The following is a 19,091-nucleotide window of genomic DNA, read 5'->3' as shown; positions in this document are numbered from 1 at the left end:
GGTTTCCCTAATACTCCCCGATAGGCGTCAATTTAGCATAGTCAAATTAAAGGGTAATGTGCTACCGGGGATGACAGGGGTTGGTATTGCTATAAAGGGAATTTAAAATTTTGGGATCTTAAGGGTGGGAAGTGCCTGTGATAGGCAAATTCGTTGTATCTTTTCTTATTTAAGACCGCATGATGTGGTATGTGATAATTACTTAACGGAGTTGCTTTATCAATTGGTAACTATCGTTTGGTAACGTCCGCAAGTTTTCTAAATCCCTGTATTCTTGTCTAAAGCTTGAGTATGCATCCCGCAATGCTAGATTTTTAGCTACCGCGGTCCGTCCGTATGTTCTATTAAGGTGATCTTTGCAGTACCTTTCCCTCTTTGTCAGCGGATGAACATCCGTGACGTTATCCAGTTTCCTGAACCTCGATACCGACTCGTCAACCTTCTGTACCTGGGTAGCTACGTTACATACTACCTCTTTGGGGCTGCCTTTACATCACGCAAAAAGCCGCCTACCACCCATCCTAACCGCGTTTTTTGTAAGGTTGGATGCGACAGCGTTGCTTTAATCTGACCCTTACATAGTATCTTCAGATGAACCTCTATTCCCAATAACACGTCGATGTTCGTACTCTCGTAGAAGGCGGGGTCCGCTAACTTTATGTTATCGGGGATCGCAAAGTCATTCCCGTTCTTAGATACGGCTGGTAATTTTTTGGCAATTGATTTTAGTACTACACAATCTATTTTTCTCCGGTAGTTATTGTAGTTGGACTTGAGCACAACCTCCATTTGATGTAGCGGCTGCGTCGTCATTTTGCCAATTCCGGCGATCGGCGCACGGAATTCCTTTGATTGCAGTCTAAGACGCTGCGCACAGTTACGCGTGATTATATTTACTTGGGACCCCGAATCCAATAATGCCCGAACGGTTATTGGTTTTCCATTTACGTCTAATAGCTTAACCTTAGCTGTTAAAAGCAACGCCTCCCGATGAGATATGCTGCCTTTAACCCGCGACCTATGGTTGCTACCGCCGCTTCGCTGTCTGACTCGCCGCATTCGTTAGCGACGGCCGTGGAACCCTGCGACGGTTCTGACTGTATATGTAATAAGGTGTTATGTTTCCGGTTGCACACCTTACACCGACTCGCATTGCATTCGATGGCAAAATGATTCGTCGACCGCAGGAAATTAAGACATAACCCTTTTTTCCTTGCCTCGGAGACGCGATTCCTAACTGGCATTTTCCTGAACCTTTCGCATTTGTAAAGCTGGTGGCCTTCCTTGCATATCGGACACGCGAGTATATTTGTAGTTACCTGCGAAGACAAGGCTTGTCGCGGTTTCTGTCGGTTGTGATTCGTCACGAGCGGCATTGGAGGTTTTGCGATTGCTTCTAATACCTGACACCGGTGCGTCAGGAAAATTCCATTAATTATGCGAAGGTGGGCACTTCCGACGGGTGAAAGCTTGCTTTTCCACTCTTCGTTCGTTTTCGCGTCTAACTTGTCTACCACCGTGCATACCAGTAAGTCATTCGACTGATTGACCGGCCTTTGTAGTGCACTAAGTGCCCTCGTGTTGCTTGCGGTAGCGTCAACTAATTGGCGCAGTGCAACGCTATTTTCTTTTTGTATCTTAGGTATATCCATGATACCCCTTATGTGTGTATGCACTATTCTACGTTTGTTATCGTACCTATTTTGTAGCAATTTCCACGCTTCTTCGTAATTTACGTCCGAAATCGTTAATGCCCGCGTTATGTCCGCCGCCTCGCCTTTTAGTAGTAACTTTATCAGTTATCAGTTAATTATCGAGTTAGTGCATTTATTACCTTTCTGAACGTTTCTGGTGTGGTCATTTGTAAATGGAGGCCCACAATTAACGTAAGATTTGAATTTGCCACTATTCGTGCAATAAAATGTTGCCAACACTTTAGTTACAGGTTTTTGTTTATGCGATTTCCAATCGATTATGTTATCGAACACTCTAATCGTATAGCCTGATGTGGACTTTCTATCAATAGCATCACCAGCACAATCTACGTCTACATAACATTCTATAATTTCACAGTTTTCAATTCTTTTATAATTTAAACTGAAGTCTCTTGTTAGGTATAAGTACTTCAATACTCGCAGTGCATATTTCAAATGTGTTTCACTATTATAATTTCGAAACATATTGATATAATTCACGCTGTAATTTACAACTGGTCGCGTACCATAACTTATATAAGACAATGCATCGATTTAATTTCTATACTTAAAATTAGACTCGCATTCGTCAGCTATTAAAATTTTTAAGTTTACTTCCATTTGGGCATTATACAAACTATGATTTTGTATTTGATATTAAAAAGCTAGTGACTTTATGTATTCCTTTAAACTTAGTCTTATTTCTTTTTTTGTACAGTTGTAATCTATACTTATTCCAAGATAGTGTGACGACCCGTTACTTACACTGGCGCGCTGATTATCGCCATATTTAACAGATTTGTATGTGGGCAACTTTTTAATTTTAGAATTCACGTATCTCAATCTTTATTTTTTCAAAGTTCGTTGATTGGAGCTACCACTTCCAATATAGTGTCTCCCAGTTATTAATTATGTAATCGTTTACTTCTTCTATGGATAGGTTTTTATTGTATGGGGTCTTATCGTTTTAGTTGTTTTGTTGGTGCTGTGTACATTTTGTCCAGTTAGACATTTTGTCCAGTTAGACATTTTGTGTTCAGCTACTGCATACGGTGGGGTCGAGGCCATTAAACAGTGTTAGTGTCGATCGTGACGGGGATCGCATTGTAATCGTTATCATATGGGTTAATAGGAAGTTTATTGTTAATTGCATTAAGTACAATCAGTTTAGAACCCAGTAGCCTGTAATCAAGAAACGAGCCTGCACTTGGGTAAGTTTGGTTGGTTTTAGTAGCTGGATATAAGATGAATTTTTGAGCAATGGCATGATTATTATGCTAATTTATAAGTTAAGCTTCATTTATTTTGTAATCTCCTCCAGCTCGTGTGTCTCGCGTTCAGGTCACCTGCGATAATGTAGTAGATTTTAGGGTTGTTTAACCTAAAATCTCGAAAAAATTGGTTAATTCTTCGGTAAACCATCTGTTGCTATTGCAAGCGGTGTAGATTCTAAAAATTAAAAATTTGCTTTTGTACTGAATGTGCATTTTTATAATTGTATTATTCAATTACTTTATTGCCACGGGAACTCGGATACGTTATTAGTGTGTAGCTGATTCGGTTGTTGATTGAAATTGCTATTCCCCCTATTTTGGAATTCGATCTGCCTGTCCTGATGAGTGTGAAGTTGTTGAAACTTAGTTTATGCTTACAATTTAATTTGGTTTCCGAGATTTAAGGCAATATCTATGGTGTTTTTAATGACGAAGTCGTTGTAGATCGAATTTTTTACATAAATAGCACACATGGTGATAATATTCTTACAGTCTAATGACTGTGTCTGTAAGTTTACTTGTGCCTGACTGTTTCCTGCCATATCAGTATTCATATTGTGATAGAAGGAACTCTATTTTTCCAGAGTTTTCCGTTACTTGTTAATTGTTGCCAAGTGAGTTTTTAGTATCTCCGTCGTTGAATTTGAAAATTAGTCAATAACTTCTCGATATGGGCGCTCCTTATTGGAAAATCAGTGTTAATACTGGTGTGTTAAACCTGGTTTACCTCTTTTTAATTAGTATTGTTTGTTCTCGGTATATTATTATGAACCAATGCATTATTCTCAGGGTACATTAAACTTTTTTGGTTTGGAAATGGTGGAAAGTTGTTCGTGGATTCGAAGTGATTTTGGCATACATGTGTTAGGATCAACAAAACTAGTCTATCAATTCGATTATTTCTGATTACTCGCTTAATTACTTTGGGTTGGCTTTTACGTTATGCGCTGCAACAAGGTATGGACATTTCCCATACTTGACTGGATCGTCAGAACTACCACAGTAAATACATTTAAATTTTCCATAGGTTTTATCTTTTGATACTGGACATAAATTGCCTACATTGATTGGCCCATGGTTTCCGTCGCAAATAACACATCTGAATTGCAATGTACAGTTTTTACTGACGTAACCTACTCTTTGACATCTCTTGCATTGGAAGACTTCTTTCTTTCTAAGTCGTTCCCATTTTACTGACTGATGGAGTACAAATTCGAAGTTAAATCAAATGTCTCGTATAAAAATAAAATTATACTAATTAAACAAACAATTTTTAAAGGATAATTTTTAATAAACCAACGCAAATTAAAAATGAAAACTTACAATAATAATAATTTTTTATAATCAACTTTTTGTTACGAATCACAGTTATATTTGTGCTAGTAGTAATTTTTTATTCCAGTTTCTCAGTATAGTCTTGTTTTGATTCTTTCATAAGGACATTTTTTCTTTCCTCCATTTTTTATTTCTACGATTTTTTATGTCATTGCTTGCTTAATTTTGTTTCAACAAAAAATTTAAACAAAAATGATGTTAAAATTTATTTAAAGAGAGTAATTAATTGTAGAAATTATGCAGAAACTTTTGAATCATTTTGTATTTTTGTTGTTGTTCCATTCAAAAGATCTTTGATTATTGTATCGTAATTATGTTCTTTTTTTATGCACATATGTATGAATATAACCCTTTGCGCTCGACGCGCTTTTCGGTCGGCGGGGGAACCAGCAACTCGAGAGTAATCACTCGCTCCCGCTTATTTCGTGAGTTCGTTATTCTTAATTTAAAATAATTTTAGACACAATAAAACATTTTAAACTCGTGCATTTTAACATTATACATTTTTTTTTAACTTAATGAAAGACATTTATTACAATTTATGTTTTATAATTTTGTTTCTTATGATATTTTATAAAACAATCTCTAATGTGCATTCTTGGCTTGTCGGGGCATGTGTCACAGGTAGTACACAGTTTGTCGCCTTTGGCCGGACGTTCTTTGGGAACAAACCTTTCAATCCTTTTTTTTTTCATCAAAATAACATGCAGCTTCCCATTTAATATGATCACTTCAGAAGTGCTCTGTGGAGAAGAAGCTGTGCTAGGTTGTTTTTGCCGAAAGTCTCATCTCAGTTGATCAACCAAAGTTCTCAAATATTGCAGGTGGCTAAGCGGCCGTTCGTTTCTCTGCTTCTTTACTGATTTATAAATAATATATAAGTTGATGGAGCAGATCTCCATACCCCAAAAAAATAGTTTTCGCCATCATTTTACGGATTTTCTTAAAAAACAATATGTCGAAGCCAATTGGTCAGCTCGATCAACACCGCTCATAAATTTGATGTAATTTTCAACAACATTGGGCTTTTTTATAACGACTTGAGTACCGCCTCGATAGAGTCCTTCTTACGGGAGTTGTTACCGCATTATTCCAAGTCGTCAAAGCTGTAAAGGTTGCTTGTGTCCGTGACATAAACAGTTTGCGGTACAGCTTTCATCTCCTATGGTGAGAGAATTACCTGAGATAAGACATTTCGACATATCGCAATATGATCTACAAAAAGCCAAGTAGATCTTTCAAGCGATATTCCTTAGATCAAACACAAATAAACACATCGATCTGAATGGAGCCTCTCAGGCACCGCTCGAGTTACCGCGTCACATGCAGTAGTGCCTGAGAGGCCCTGCTCGAGCGCAAAGGGTTAGGTATGTTTTCAGGTTTTTGCATTTTCTTGCAACGTAAAACTAGCTATTAGAAACAATTTTTGAAAAGGCAAGACTTTTTCACAGTAGTACCAAGCCTGATATAGTTTAACCTGGCACGAACACGCATAGTTTGTTTTACGAATGAGAAAACCCTAGAATTTTCTATGTTTATTTTACCATTCCATTGTCCGTATACTTGGATAGATAGTAAATCATTGTTAAATTATTTTAAAACATTGATTATAATTAAATTAAAATAAACTCATTTTTGTTTTTAATATATCAAATATATGAAATGTTATATAATATAAAATTTATATCATTGTCTGATACTATATAATTTATTATTAGTTTTCGAAGGATTGAAAACAAGTAAAGGAAATTTGTAATATTATTTATAAAAAAAAGAAACTTTATAGAGAAGTAAAATAAGGAAAATAATAATAATAATAAAAAAAAAAAAAAAGTACATGTCATTAAAGGAATTAAAAAAAAACAAATTTGTCAAACAATGATCGATCCTCGTATATTATATCATATATTATTCCGACGGAAAAACTACGTTTTTTAATATTCCTACAAATATTTATTCGTAGAAATTTCTCAAGAATTGAATTGATATAAAAAATAAAGAAAGAGTAGAGGGGATTATATTTGAGATTTAGGTGGTACCAGCCATTTTCAGTTAATACTCGGTAAAATACCGGAAATATTAGATTAATAATTGGCTCCTTAACGAGTAAGGTGTATGATAAAACGACACTGGTTACCACCCAGTAGTCGACGATTTCAAATTAACGATTGATCCTTTGTAAAAAAAAGGATGATAAGGTGGTGATGGTGAATGGATGAGAAGGAGGAAACGGTGGTGATGGATAATACTGTCTCTAACGATTATTAAATGCACTGACGATGAGAGAGTAATTCTCCATGCTTTGTGAACTGTTACAAAACGTACCACCATTATGCCAACAATATACATACAAGTATATTATATATATGTGTATATATATATATTTTGTTACGAATCTCTTTACTTGTATCTCTCTTTGTATTTCTCGTAGTACTTTCACAGATGAAATTCAAAGAAACAATTCTATCTTGAGAACATTTTGTTAATCGAATCAAAAGGATGAAATTAATCGTTGATTTTCAGGAAGCTTATATGATACTTTTCGTTGATCGATGTTAACAATTTGGTCACTTTGAATAGAAAATAAGATGTTGAAATGATTTAATGTTATTTTTTTGTAAGTCGAACTAGATATTATTACTTCTCTATACTTTTAATATCTTTCTAATATTAAAAATCGCTAAATTATATTTGAAGAAGTTAAATAATAATTTCCTTTATTTTGTAGAAAAATGTATCAACATTGGTTTTATTCGTAACAAACGAACATACAAGAAATTATAATTATTAGCTTAAATAATAAATATGTGAGTTTATATAATATATTAGTTTATATATAACAAATAAGATAATTTAACAATAAGGTACATTTATAATTTGCATTATTTCATTATCGTTATGTCATTCAACTGTTATATTATGTGAAAAAAAAAAAAAAATATGAGAAATTATATTAAAAGAATCAGATAATAGATGATGGTTGTTGGTTATGTTACCTCAGTCTTGTTAAATCCGGGGATTCTATTGATACTGATAGCAGCTTCGCGGGGTTTGTATACTCAAATCAGGATGACTCTGTAAAAATCCAGCCAGCCAATCTTTTCCCACATGGGTTAACCTTTTACATGATTAAACCTTTCTTAGATACCCATTTGTTTAGCTACTACACTGTAACATACTTTGCGAAATTGTTCTCTCGCCAGGTCAAACTCGTCAGGCGAAAATTGCATTCTCAGAGCGTCAAGCAAGTTACGGTGCATACGGTTGTGAAAAAAATTTTTACGAACACAACAAAAGGCAAGATAATATGTTAAGTACCTACAATAAAATTATCTTTATTGAATTGAAGAGTCCATGCAAAGAAATAATATAAAAAAGTCATACTAAAACTAAACTATAAACTAAACTAAAAAACTATCTTCCAACACAACCCAGAAAATTAAATAAACTTGCGTAACATAATTTCATGTGTATTAAATGCTTTTGACACTCACCTCGCTTTCAAATATCAGTGGCCTAACTCTTCGTCTTTTAATTGGCCAAATGTCTTCCTCACTTGACAAATTTTCATGTTGATTGTCAATCGTAGCTTTTTTTTTCTAACTGTTACAATATAAGTACATTTATATTACATATATATAAGAACAGAAAATTCAGTGGTTACAGAAATTACTATCTAGTAAATTTAAAATAAAAAATCTAGGTGAGATAACAAACTATCTTAGAATAAGTGTAGATTACGACTGTACCAAAGGAGAAGTGAAGCTAAGACAAAAATGGAATATATCGAGTCACTAGCTTTTTATTATCAAATACAAAATCATAGTTTGTATAACGCCCAAATGGGAGTAAACTTAAAAATTTTAATAGCTGACGAATGCGAGTCTAATTTTAAGTATAGAAATTAAATCGATGCATTGTCTTATATAAGTTATGGTACGCGACCAGTTGTAAATTACAGCGTGAATTATATCAATATTTTTCGAAATTGTAATAGTGAAACACATTTGAAATATGCAATGCGAGTATTGAAGTACTTATACCTAACAAGAGACTTCAGTTTAAATTATAAAAGAAATGAAAACTGTGAAATTATAGAATGTTATGTAGACGCAGATTGTGCTGGTTGGTGATGCTGTTGATAGAAAGTCCACATCAGGCAGGCTATACGATTAGAGTGTTCGATAACATAATCGATTGGAAATCGCGTAAACAAAAACCTGTAACTAAAGTGTTGGCAACATTTTATTGCACGAATAGTGGCAAATTCAAATCTTACGTTAATTGTGGGCCTCCATTTACAAATGACCACACCAGAAACGTTCAGAAAGGTAATAAATGCACTAAAAACTAAAAACTCGGGATACCACACGTATCAAGAAAAAAACGAGAAGAGCTATAAAATCGTAATTCGAGGACTTCATCTCAAGTCAAATACAATTAAAATAATAGATGAATTAGACAAACTTGGACACAAGGTAAGATCAATAAATAATATAACAAAATACGACACCAAACAGTCGCTACCATTCTTCTTCATCGAATTAGCTCCTCAGGAAAATTACAAGGATATATATCATATTAATACCTTGCCTAATACTATCATTAAAGTCGAACCACCTATACCAAAAACAGAAACACCACAATGCATGCGATGCCAAGCTTATGGATACACCAAAAATTATTGTAATCGAAATCCAGCCCGTGTCAAATGCGCACAGAAACATCTAACAACACTCTGTCCTTAACAGGAAAAAATTAAAAACGTCAGGTGTGTAAATTGTAACGGTAACCACCCAGCAAATTATAAAGGATATCAGACAAGAAAACTACTGCAACTAAAATTATTTCCAACGCTAAGGAAAAAAATATTAGAAAAACTTACCCTAGACGATGTTTATAAGAAAATCCACTACGATAAACCAAACGAAAAAGACAACAGAGATAAAACACCAACATTTGAACACCCTGCACCTGGAAGAAGCTACGCCGAAGTGACTAAACGAGTACATACAAATTCAGAAGACCTAGACACAGAGGAGACATCAGACATTAAAGAATGATTAAAACAATCAATTAAAAATACTGAAATAATAATTAAAATGATAATGGAGAAAAATTCTATTCTTAAACAACAAACGCAACAAATTACCACAATGCTACAACAATTAACAAATACGTTACTTAACAATAAATAATGGACGGACCAATCAGAATAGCTGCTTGGAATAGTAATGTGTTACAACAAAGAATTGGAGAACTAAACATTTTCATCCACACATACAATATAACATCGATACTATAGCAATTTCGGAGACTCACTTTACAGATAAAAATTATATTAAAATATCACACTAATTAACAGTAACTCATCCTAGTTAATACCTTGCTGGTTCTAAGTCCAGATAAAAGCGGAGGGTTCGGAGGGTGAGGCTAGCAACCTATTCGCGGTAAAAAGCAATAATGCGCTCCCAGAATTAGCAATAAAGCTTTGGACAGGACGGAAAGTATCGATGACCACACGGCAAGAAAGATAGGAACACGTCAAAAACGGAACAAAATGAAAACGGAACAAAATGAAAACGGTAAGAATTGGATGCTGGACCTTCCATAAACAAAAAAAGCCCAGGAAGTACTGGGGGAAATAAAAAAACACAAACTAGATATCTGTGCTCTCTCTGACAAATAATAATGGAATTAAATACCAACAACACAACTAGGACAAGAGCTGGAAATATGACAACGAAGAAGATCCCGATAAAACACGTGGAATCAGAAAGGGCGACAGTCTACTAAGCCCAATCCTTTTCATCAGATTATGGACGAAATAATAAAGGAAGTGAAAACTAAAGACATTTATTTTCCTGACAATCTTATCTCATACATACCAATACTATACACTCTCTCCTTGTAATAATAAATTTTGTATTTCAATCTCAAAGTCGAAGCTATAGGACGTCGTGAGTATACGAACTCCAAGAAAAAACAAAAGTGAAACGATATCGTCATGCTAACACAAGCGTAGGCCTTATGGGTTTCTGAACACCGCGTCTTATACCATGTTCTACACAAAATGCAGTCCTCCGAGTACAGGAGTCTGCAAACAAACATAACACATAACAAAATTCCTTCGAGTGACAATCAAGTATACACACAGCCTCCCGAACATATGCGAATGCGACAGCAACTACAATGTTCCCTAAGAAAAAGCAAGCAATTATAATAGAAGCCATTGACGGTATCTCAAATAAAGACTGGATTTTCGGAATAAGTAAAGAAACAAACTCTAGAAATATATGTTTCATCTCAAAAGTATCGAATAATAGAATTTGCATCTATTTTGTATACAAAACAATAGCAGAGGACATATGCAAACATAAGAGTATCCAAATAGGTGAAAGAAAACCTAGACGTCAGACCGCTGATAACACCCAGATTAAGAATAATTATTTCTTATGTTTGTCCAATAATCCCTCACAACATTATAAAGAAGGCGGCTTACTTAACTAAAAGGAGTATCAAAAACAGAATTTGTAGAATAATTAAAAAATTATCCATCCAGATAGAAACCGATGATACGGAAGATCCCAAAAACCCTTCCGATCACAAACAGACTTAAGATTGGACACACTAACTACACTCACAGTTATCTATTTGGTAGAAACCCAAAACAAAATTATGAAATATATAATGAAGAAATTAGCGTCAAGCACATACTACTAATAGATTGCCCCAAATACATCAATGAAAGAATAAGATACAGAATTCTAGAAGACTTGAAGACTGCTCTTTCACTCAAGAAACAACACATTAACATGATTAATTTTTTAAAGACAATCAATGTCTTTAAATATATATAACACCTAATATAACTACGTATCGTTATATGTTACTAATAACCTAACGTTTTTTTCAATCCTCGCGCGAAGCACTTCAAAAAATCATTTTTAGTGATCTTGTTCAGCTTCTCCTTCGATGTCATCTTTATCTCTTCAATCGTAGCGTAGCGTCGTCCTTTCATGGGCCTTTTCAGATTCTGGAATAAGAAAAAGTCACAGGGGCCACCAGATCAGAGGTATACGGTGGAAAAACAAATGAGAAAGTGAATACGAGGAGTAATACAGGTATAAAACCAAAGGAGCAGTCGATGTTAAACTTTGCGAAGGAAAATCAAGAAAGTAGAGAGTTAAATGAGAAGATAAGCAGCTGGATGGAAAAGAAATTGGAAAACTTGATTAATATACTGGAAAGAAGAGAAGAGGAATGGAGAAAGGAGAAACAGAGATGGGTAGAGGAGAAGAAGGTACTTGAGGAGAGGATAAACAGGTGTTGGAATGGGAAAAGGAAAGAGGGGAAAGAATGAAGAGAAGAAATAACATTGTGATAAAAGGGGCAGATATAGAGAAAGAGAATATAAAAAAAAAGGTAGAACAATTCATTGAGGGAAAGATAAAGGTGAGAGTAAAAGTGGAGAAGGCAAAAGAGATAAAAGTTAGTGAAGGAGAAAGGGAAAGAAAGCTGGTAGTGGTTAGTTTGGAGAGTAAAGAAATGAAGGAACAAGTGATGAGAAATAAGAAACAGTTGGAGAGAGGGGTATACATAGACAACGATTTGACGGAGAAGGAGAGAAGAATACAAAGAATAATTATAAAGAAATCAAGGGACCCGAGGAGAGAAGGAAAAAGGACAAAGATTGGATATATGAAGATGCTAATAGATAACAAATAGTTTAGGTATAATGAATGGAGGGAGGAGCTCGTGGAAGAAGGGAGGTAGAGGATAGGGAGAGAATGAAAGAAACAAGAAGAAAGTGAGGTGGAGGGGGAGATAGGGAAAAGGATGAGTACATGCGGATGGAATATAGCGGGAGTTTTAAGTAAGGATGCTGAGGTATGGAAGTACTTAGGTGAGTTTCATGTGATAATTTTAGAGAAAACGTGGATGGAAAAGGATAAATGGGCAGGCTTAGAAAGTAGGCTATCAAAAAAGTATGAGTGGAAATGCGTATAGGAGCGACTAGATCTCATAATAAAGGAAGAGCGAAATGGGGAATGGTAGAGTAGGTATTAGTAAAAGGGTGGAGAGTGGAAAGTTTAAGTTATTAAGCGAAAATATAGTAATGTAGGAGATCTTATGGGGAAAACGTATGTGGAAAATTATAGGAGTATATGTGTCCATAATTATGAAAGTGGTCTAACTAATTGTAAGTCATATATTTCTTGTTTCTAGATATTTAATGAATTGTATTTGAATAAATTAAAAAATATTTTTACATTACGCGACTTTTTTATTTAGAATTTTATTAGTCTTGAATAACCGAAATTTATTATGAATATGAAATTTTGTTCGAATTTCATACGAAAATGTTTTTAAAGTTAGAATTTACGACTTAGACTATTTTCAAAATTAACTGAATGTCCTATAAATGACTTAAAGCCGTAAAGAACTATGAGTATTATTTGAAACAATAACTTTAATGGAATAATTCATGAACATTTATTAATTATTTTATAAAAGTAATCCATTTTTATATCATTTCGAATTTTTAAGATTCTTAAAATGTTTTTGAAAAATTGGAGAGATGTATGGTAAGTTAACACATAATATCTTTATGTTTTTCTTTCGTTACTGGTCTAGTGGTGGTGTATAATGGAAGTAGCTTAACATTTCAGTATATTTTTTGTCTTCCTCTTTTAGGTGAAAGATTCAAAACGTGAAATTTAGAATCATCTAAAGAAGTTTTATAGAACATTTTATAAGGTTCATTTTCCAAGAATCTCATCCATTGTATTTGCAGCCAAGAGACAGATTCGCCCGTGATATTTTTTACTCTTCTTGTTGTTGACTCTTCTAGTGATTTCGTTGAAATAAAATCCAGCTGTGACATTCGATTTATCGAAAATGTATTTCTTCTTCTATACCTTTCTATCAATTCAAAATAATGCTCGGGGTTGTATAAGTAATTTGCTTTTTTTTTATTTTCATTTCTATCAACCCAAATCATTCGGTAGAAAGGAATGACCCCTCCCACCGCCGATACCAAAAATTTGTGGTCTAGTCTATTGTTTCAATATTATTATTTGATGACTGAGCAATTTTCATCCATGTCAATGCTATTTTAATGTTACAATTTTGGCCTGAACAAGCATCACCGTAAGCTATTACTTGTTTTTGAGTAGTTATATCGATCCTCCATATGCACTAAAATGCATGATACTACTTCCTGTGCACCTCTTGAGACTGACGTTTCATCCCATCATACATCTTGACATTGTCATTATGGAAAATATGGAAACCCAAGTTGCATACGTACATATTTCGCTTATAAATAGGCTAAAGAGCTGAATGTTACGCTCCTATGATTTTCCACATATGCTTTCCCTATGTGATCTCCTGCGTTACTATATTTACGCTCCAAATCTTAAGCTTTCTACTCTCCACCCTTTTACTAATACCTACTTCTACCATTCCCCATTTCGCTCTTCCTTTATTATGAGATCTAGTCGCTCCTATACGCATTTCCACTCATACTTTTTTGATAGCCTACTTTCTAAGCCTGCCCATTTATCCTTTTCCATCCACGTTTTCTCTAAAATTATCACATGAAACTCACCTAAGTACTTCCATACCTCAGCATCCTTACTTAAAACTCCCGCTATATTCCATCCGCATGTACTCATCCTTTTCCCTATCTCCCCCTCCACCTCACTTTCTTCTTGTTTCTTTCATTCTCTCCCTATCCTCTACCTCCCTTCTTCCACGAGCTCCTCCCTCCATTCATTATACCTAAACTATTTGTTATCTATTAGCATCTTCATATATCCAATCTTTGTCCTTTTTCCTTCTCTCCTCGGGTCCCTTGATTTCTTTATAATTATTCTTTGTATTCTTCTCTCCTTCTCCGTCAAATCGTTGTCTATGTATACCCCTCTCTCCAACTGTTTCTTATTTCTCATCACTTGTTCCTTCATTTCTTTACTCTCCAAACTAACCACTACCAGCTTTCTTTCCCTTTCTCCTTCACTAACTTTTATCTCTTTTGCCTTCTCCACTTTTACTCTCACCTTTATCTTTCCCTCAATGAATTGTTCTACCTTTTTTTTTATATTCTCTTTCTCTATATCTGCCCCTTTTATCACAATGTTATTTCTTCTCTTCATTCTTTCCCCTCTTTCCTTTTCCCATTCCAACACCTGTTTATCCTCTCCTCAAGTACCTTCTTCTCCTCTACCCATCTCTGTTTCTCCTTTCTCCATTCCTCTTCTCTTCTTTCCAGTATATTAATCAAGTTTTCCAATTTCTTTTCCATCCAGCTGCTTATCTTCTCATTTAACTCTCTACTTTCTTGATTTTCCTTCGCAAAGTTTAACATCGACTGCTCCTTTGGTTTTATACCTGTATTACTCCTCGTATTCACTTTCTCATTTGTTTTTCCACCGTATACCTCTGATCTGGTGGCCCCTGTGACTTTTTCTTATTCCAGAATCTGAAAAGGCCCATGAAAGGACGACGCTACGCTACGATTGAAGAGATAAAGATGACATCGAAGGAGAAGCTGAACAAGATCACTAAAAATGATTTTTTGAAGTGCTTCGNCTTAGAAAGTAGGCTATCAAAAAAGTATGAGTGGAAATGCGTATAGGAGCGACTAGATCTCATAATAAAGGAAGAGCGAAATGGGGAATGGTAGAGTAGGTATTAGTAAAAGGGTGGAGAGTGGAAAGTTTAAGTTATTAAGCGAAAATATAGTAATGTAGGAGATCTTATGGGGAAAACGTATGTGGAAAATTATAGGAGTATATGTGTCCATAATTATGAAAGTGGTCTAACTAATTGTAAGTCATATATTTCTTGTTTCTAGATATTTAATGAATTGTATTTGAATAAATTAAAAAATATTTTTACATTACGCGACTTTTTTATTTAGAATTTTATTAGTCTTGAATAACCGAAATTTATTATGAATATGAAATTTTGTTCGAATTTCATACGAAAATGTTTTTAAAGTTAGAATTTACGACTTAGACTATTTTCAAAATTAACTGAATGTCCTATAAATGACTTAAAGCCGTAAAGAACTATGAGTATTATTTGAAACAATAACTTTAATGGAATAATTCATGAACATTTATTAATTATTTTATAAAAGTAATCCATTTTTATATCATTTCGAATTTTTAAGATTCTTAAAATGTTTTTGAAAAATTGGAGAGATGTATGGTAAGTTAACACATAATATCTTTATGTTTTTCTTTCGTTACTGGTCTAGTGGTGGTGTATAATGGAAGTAGCTTAACATTTCAGTATATTTTTTGTCTTCCTCTTTTAGGTGAAAGATTCAAAACGTGAAATTTAGAATCATCTAAAGAAGTTTTATAGAACATTTTATAAGGTTCATTTTCCAAGAATCTCATCCATTGTATTTGCAGCCAAGAGACAGATTCGCCCGTGATATTTTTTACTCTTCTTGTTGTTGACTCTTCTAGTGATTTCGTTGAAATAAAATCCAGCTGTGACATTCGATTTATCGAAAATGTATTTCTTCTTCTATACCTTTCTATCAATTCAAAATAATGCTCGGGGTTGTATAAGTAATTTGCTTTTTTTTTATTTTCATTTCTATCAACCCAAATCATTCGGTAGAAAGGAATGACCCCTCCCACCGCCGATACCAAAAATTTGTGGTCTAGTCTATTGTTTCAATATTATTATTTGATGACTGAGCAATTTTCATCCATGTCAATGCTATTTTAATGTTACAATTTTGGCCTGAACAAGCATCACCGTAAGCTATTACTTGTTTTTGAGTAGTTATATCGATCCTCCATATGCACTAAAATGCATGATACTACTTCCTGTGCACCTCTTGAGACTGACGTTTCATCCCATCATACATCTTGACATTGTCATTATGGAAAATATGGAAACCCAAGTTGCATACGTACATATTTCGCTTATAAATAGGCTAAAGAGCTGAATGTTACGCTCCTATGATTTTCCACATATGCTTTCCCTATGTGATCTCCTGCGTTACTATATTTACGCTCCAAATCTTAAGCTTTCTACTCTCCACCCTTTTACTAATACCTACTTCTACCATTCCCCATTTCGCTCTTCCTTTATTATGAGATCTAGTCGCTCCTATACGCATTTCCACTCATACTTTTTTGATAGCCTACTTTCTAAGCCTGCCCATTTATCCTTTTCCATCCACGTTTTCTCTAAAATTATCACATGAAACTCACCTAAGTACTTCCATACCTCAGCATCCTTACTTAAAACTCCCGCTATATTCCATCCGCATGTACTCATCCTTTTCCCTATCTCCCCCTCCACCTCACTTTCTTCTTGTTTCTTTCATTCTCTCCCTATCCTCTACCTCCCTTCTTCCACGAGCTCCTCCCTCCATTCATTATACCTAAACTATTTGTTATCTATTAGCATCTTCATATATCCAATCTTTGTCCTTTTTCCTTCTCTCCTCGGGTCCCTTGATTTCTTTATAATTATTCTTTGTATTCTTCTCTCCTTCTCCGTCAAATCGTTGTCTATGTATACCCCTCTCTCCAACTGTTTCTTATTTCTCATCACTTGTTCCTTCATTTCTTTACTCTCCAAACTAACCACTACCAGCTTTCTTTCCCTTTCTCCTTCACTAACTTTTATCTCTTTTGCCTTCTCCACTTTTACTCTCACCTTTATCTTTCCCTCAATGAATTGTTCTACCTTTTTTTTTATATTCTCTTTCTCTATATCTGCCCCTTTTATCACAATGTTATTTCTTCTCTTCATTCTTTCCCCTCTTTCCTTTTCCCATTCCAACACCTGTTTATCCTCTCCTCAAGTACCTTCTTCTCCTCTACCCATCTCTGTTTCTCCTTTCTCCATTCCTCTTCTCTTCTTTCCAGTATATTAATCAAGTTTTCCAATTTCTTTTCCATCCAGCTGCTTATCTTCTCATTTAACTCTCTACTTTCTTGATTTTCCTTCGCAAAGTTTAACATCGACTGCTCCTTTGGTTTTATACCTGTATTACTCCTCGTATTCACTTTCTCATTTGTTTTTCCACCGTATACCTCTGATCTGGTGGCCCCTGTGACTTTTTCTTATTCCAGAATCTGAAAAGGCCCATGAAAGGACGACGCTACGCTACGATTGAAGAGATAAAGATGACATCGAAGGAGAAGCTGAACAAGATCACTAAAAATGATTTTTTGAAGTGCTTCGAGGATTGAAAAAAAAAACGTTAGCACAAGTGTATAATATCTTATGGGTATTACTTTGACGGGGACAAAGGGGGCTGTGACATCATTATTGCGTTGTTTTTGACCAAAAATTTGTGCACAAGTGACGATGTGTGAGCAGGGAGGGGCCGTAATTAAGGTGCAAAAGTCGAAAAATAGGCATAAATCCAAGACGAGCCGAAACACGTCCAAGCAAAATACCTGTCGAAAATTAACTGAAGATTTAAAGTGGCCGAACTTTTGTCAGCATAAGTAAGGGAGGTGAGTACCAATATAACGCCACAAAAATATTGAAAATCGAATATACGTAACTTGTAGGAATTCAAAATTCGCGACACTTTTTGAACGGACCTCGTAGATTCAGGAAATAATATATAGTAGATATTTTAACGAAAGCTTTAGGCCGTAATACATTTAAACAATTTAGTATAGCATTAAAAAGTGCATTGTTGCGAAACCTATAATTTTTTCCGAATTGAATTCTCGTTTTCAGGAAGATCTTATTAACTTTCAGTCTCACCCAGATAAAGAATACAAATTTATTATGGTAAACCAAGATCATCTCACAGAATTTGTGATTCTCAAAAAGATCTGAAGAAGTAGTCTACAACCTAGTGGACATATTTTCGTTGTTTGAAGCGTCATCTATATTACATTCTGACAATGGTAGAGACTGTACCAATAATGTGGTGACCAGCTTGAAAGAGTTTTGACCAGCACTAAAAATCATTCATGAAAAGCCTCGCCACTCACAAAGCCAGGGTAGTGTCGAAAGAGTTAATCAAGATATCGAAAATATGTTCTGTACTTGGATGCAGGACAACAAATCTGACCGCTGGAGTGAAGGACTGTGTTTAGTTGAATTTATAAAAAATAGTGCTTATTATTCTGAAATCAAAAGAACACCATATGAAGCTCTTTATGGCTGCAAACCTAAAAATGAAGCTTACAACGTCTTTTCTACCAGAAGATGTTTTAAAAGATATAAATACTGAGGAGCAGCTGGAAAAGGAAATAGAAAGCGTCCAAAAAATGAAAAGAGGTGAAACTAATTGTATTACGCAAGAAATAGAGCCTTTTTGGAAAAACATGGATGAGATTATAGTCGGTAATGGACTAAAAACCAACATGATAAAGACATGATTACCGAAGAGATTTTCGTTTCTGATACCTGTTGTTTGTGTTTAAAAGAAACGAGTGATACACTTACATGAAAAAAGTGTTGTCAAAAAAATTTCATGTGTGTGTTCAAAAACACATATAGAAGAATAAAAGCGTTAAAATTTGAAGAGAAAATTAGGAATTCAAATATAAAACTGGTGATACAATGTATAACAGAAAGGGATTAAGACAGAGAAAGAGAGAAAATAGGGAAAGAATCTGTTCGAGATAGAAAATTAGCAGTTTTGAATGAGATGCTCTAAGAGAAGACAAGGAGATAGGCGAGATAGGCTAGTGGACTGTATAAATGAGGAATTTACTGATAGAATTTATACGTAACAAGATTTAATAGATATTATGTACAGAAAAATAGAGATAGCTAA

This window comes from Polistes canadensis, unplaced genomic scaffold (assembly GCF_001313835.1).
Source record: "Polistes canadensis isolate GaletaPanama2010 unplaced genomic scaffold, ASM131383v1 scaffold_215, whole genome shotgun sequence".
Lineage (NCBI taxonomy): Eukaryota > Metazoa > Arthropoda > Insecta > Hymenoptera > Vespidae > Polistes > Polistes canadensis.
This window is presented reverse-complemented; position numbering follows the sequence as displayed.